This window comes from Monodon monoceros, unplaced genomic scaffold (genome assembly GCF_005190385.1).
Source record: "Monodon monoceros isolate NGI ecotype Baffin Bay Population unplaced genomic scaffold, NGI_Narwhal_1 Contig7240_ctg1, whole genome shotgun sequence".
Taxonomy (NCBI): domain Eukaryota; kingdom Metazoa; phylum Chordata; class Mammalia; order Artiodactyla; family Monodontidae; genus Monodon; species Monodon monoceros.
The window spans coordinates 1-3,876 of NW_021702848.1; the positions used below are offsets into that span (position 1 = coordinate 1).

The following is a 3,876-nucleotide window of genomic DNA, read 5'->3' on the forward strand; positions in this document are numbered from 1 at the left end:
GCATCCCCTCAGCCAAGAGGAGCAGCCTGCTTCTGAAAATGCTGATCTGGGAAAGAACAGCCTGAGTCTTGAGGACGTAGGGACACTTGAAAATGGGATGGAATCTAGCAGTGGTTTTGCAGACATTACTACACTGGCGGAGGATATTCACCTTCCCCAGCTCTTTTATTCTTTGAAAGATCTTGATCAATCCAAAGGTCCCAACGTGATCAAAGCCAAAGACACCAGAGCCATTAAGGTGAATCAGGTGCAGGAAAAGCCAAGTGTCATAAAGGTTCCCTCTGCTCAACCCAGGAAGAACAAACATAAAGTCTCTGAGCCTATCAGTGGTGCTCCCAAGGCCAAAATCCAGCCAAAGAATCCAGAGTGCCTGTTAGGGGGAGAAGTGCTTCTATGCCATGCTGCAGTCAGTGACAGGGCTCCTGTGACCACGGCCAAGCATTCTAAAGGCAAACCTCAGAAAGCTGCATCCAGAAAGATCAGCAAAACGAAGAGCCATGGGCAGGAAAGGACCACAAGGACCAGAGGAAGGAAGAAGGCTGAAGAGAATAAGCAGTCAGGGAACAAAGTCAAGGCAGAAGAGAGGCCAACAATTCCCCAGATGAAGCGAAAGAAGCAGCAAACTGAGCTTATCCAAGAGAGCTTTAAAAAGCCTCGAACTTCCCTAGGCATGCACATGCTGGAGTCTGTGAAGGTTTTTCATGCACTGGGGGAGGAGAGTGATAAGAAAACTGGGCTATCTTCCTGTTGGGTCTTGGGAAATTCAAGCAACCCTAAACACCCCCAGCTATCCAGCCATGGAGGCATACCCCACGTGAGGGTAAGAGTCCTGAGAAAACTCAAGTCGAAGCCCAGAAACCAGACAGCAGTGCTGAAAAAGAGTGTCCATCTCCATCCCAGTATGAGCTGCCGCCTCCTGGGAAGGTCAAGTTGATACCTCTGCCGTTTTCTGCCTGGGACAAACCTCAATCTCGACCTGCTCCTGGGAGGCCACAGTCTCTGTCCTCTCATTGGCCTGCTGTGGCTGAACGTGCCCAGCTTGCTTCTACTAACTCAGCTCAACCTCCTGCAGTGAGTTCATCCCAGCCATCTCCTGCCTCTTTCCCGGGTCCTGCCAAACCATCTCAGCCAACTATGACTAACCAACCCAACCGTGTTTGACCGACCATACCCAGCCTAGTGTCCCTCAGTCTGATGCTGCTAGGCCTGCACCCTCAAAACTTCATCTTGCACTTCTGTCCAGCGGGAGCCTGTTCCCCCTGCTATGACTAAGCGCCAGTCCCCACCCAAGCTCCAAACCCCATTTCTACTCCAAGACTTCAGCAAGCAACCAATTCCATGGAGGGAACCCAATGTTCCCGAGCCAGTAATGTCAAAGCCCATCAAACACGAGCAGAGGCCAGAGCGGGAGGCCATGAAGAGACGGGCTCAACAAGAACGTTACAATGCTGCCAAATACACCTCTTTGGGGAAAGTGCAATTTTTCATTGAGAGGGAAAAAGAAATGGAAATTGCTGACTACTACGGATATGTAAAGTAAGAGCTGCTAGCAGTGTTGGTGCCGCCTTGGGGACCAGCTGCTCTTCCATATACAGATAAGATAGGTATAAATTTCTCTATTTATTTTGATATATTTTAAAACAATAAAACTGAATAAATAAATGTAATAGAATTCATAGATGAGTAATAAAGCTTTTGAATCTTGAGATGCTGCTAACTGTGGTGTGTTTTAGCTTTTCGGTTTGTTTGTTTGTTTTTGATGGGGTTGGAATCAAAGTCTGCATGAGAAAGGAAGGACTGAAAGTTGGATGGGAGAATGAAGGAAAGGGGAGGAAAGGGGTAAAAACTGAGGAAAGAGGAAGGAACTTGGCCCAGGGCTAGGAAGACCAGAAGAGATTTATGGATTTATGAAAGGAAGCAGGAGTGAGGATGAAATGGAAGAAGTAAAAAGCAGGGTCAGAGGTCAGGGGTGAAAGAACAAAATTTGAGTAGAGTTGAAGATGACAGAAGGTAAGTCTAGATTTACTGGGAGAAACAGAAAAAGTCTCTTGGGGAGGTTGGCCTTAAGTCTCACAACCACCAGATAGGTATTTAAGAAAACAAGAGGTTCAGGACACATCTCTGAAAGGTTAGAGTTGCCTTATTCAGGTGTGATTATAGTGGGGGAATAGGGAAATCTACCAGAGAGGTGGCTAGGGCTCAGAGTTATCCTAGGGGCAGCTGACGACAGGGGCAGAGCCAAGGGAACTGCTGCATCAGGAGGCCCACGAGTAGGGCCTGGTATGTAAATCACCATGTACTCAACACCTAAGCTCCAGGGCAGCTAATGCACTCTTCAGTTAATCCTGGCAATGACAGGCAAGGCCAGTATTCCTGTGCCACTTCACTTAGAGAGGTGCAGCAAAGGGCTGAGGTCACATCGCACGTGAGGTACAAGGCCTCAGTTGCAGGCCCAAACGCCTCCAAAGTCCTCAGTATTTGTAAGTGCCCGCAGGCGGCCAACCTGGCTTTCAGAGGACAGCATCCTGAGGTTACTGGTCGACGAGATCAAACTTCTGGACGGGCCTAAATATTAACTTGTGGGGCTTCTTCCGTTGACCAGGTTGCGTGCCGCCTTCTGTAAGCATCACCATCAACTGAAACTCATGAGAAAATCCGACGGAAGCATCCACTCTCACGGGTGAGAGCGGTGGGGGCACGCACACTGGGCAGCCGCTCCAACAGCCACAGGACGCAGGCGCCCAGCGGTTCACGGGCTCCCTGGGAGGACTTGTGGGGCAGGTCGAGGGAGTGAGGATTGTAGAGAGCGGCAGTGGTGGGCGTCCAAAGGAATGCAGTGGGGAGAAGGGAGAGATGGAGACAGTGGAGAGTGGATAGTGACCATGGGAAAACTGGCAATGTTCATTTTCAAAATTAATTTTTTGAGATATGATTCACATGCCATAACATTCACCTTCTGAAACTGCAAATTCAGCGTCGTTTCGTACATTCATAAACCTATGCAACCATCACCGTCATCTAACCCATCACGTTTTCATCACCCCGCAAAGAAGCCCCCGTAACCATCAGCAGGCCCTCTTCATCCCCTCCTCCTTCAGTCCCTGCAACCATTAATTTCCTTTCTGTCCCTATGGTTTTGCCTTTTCTGGACATTTCATGACATAATACAAATGGGACCACTGTGTGTGGCTTCTTTCACTTAGCATAATGTTTTCAAGTTCGTCCATGTCGTAGCATGTGTCAGTACTTCATTCCTTTTTATGAATGTATAATATTTCACATATACACCACATTTAAAAATCCATTCATCCATTGATGGGCATTTGGTTTTTTTACACTAATGATCTCCACTTATTGACAGTTTATTCTCTGCCAGGCAGAACCAGGCTAAGTTACTGACCTTATTTCACAGATAAAGAGGCTTGGAGAGTGGGAAGAGTTTGCCCAAGATTAAGAGCTAGCAATTGGGGGAACTGGAGTTTGAACTCAGGTGAACTTCACAGGTAATAACTTCACATGACAGAACATTAGAAAAGGTACACAAGGGTATTCATTGAAAAGTCACCCTTTTCCCCACGTTCCCCAGCCTCACATTTCCCTCCTCAGAGACATCTGCTTTTGCCGTGCTGTGGATCCTTCCAGAGAAATATTTATACCCCAATATGTATGTATCACAATTTATTGACTAATCTGTCCCACTGATTTGAAATGTCACTTTTATGGTATAATAGATTCTTATACGTATTTATATTACTCTTTTCAGAGCTGTCCTGACTCTTTTTTGCCTATCTTTTATGTTTGCCATTTCTCTAAAATTCTTTTTATCTTCTTTTTGATTAAAAAATTTTTTTCCTTTTCTTGTTTGTTTCTCTTAAG

General features: G+C 46.6%; 1 pseudogene; it reads left to right on the plus strand.

Annotated features, from left to right (window-relative positions):
* Window positions 1–7: 7 nt before the first annotated feature.
* LOC114891210 lies at window positions 8–1,540 on the plus strand (annotated as a pseudogene).
* Window positions 1,541–3,876: the final 2,336 nt, after the last annotated feature.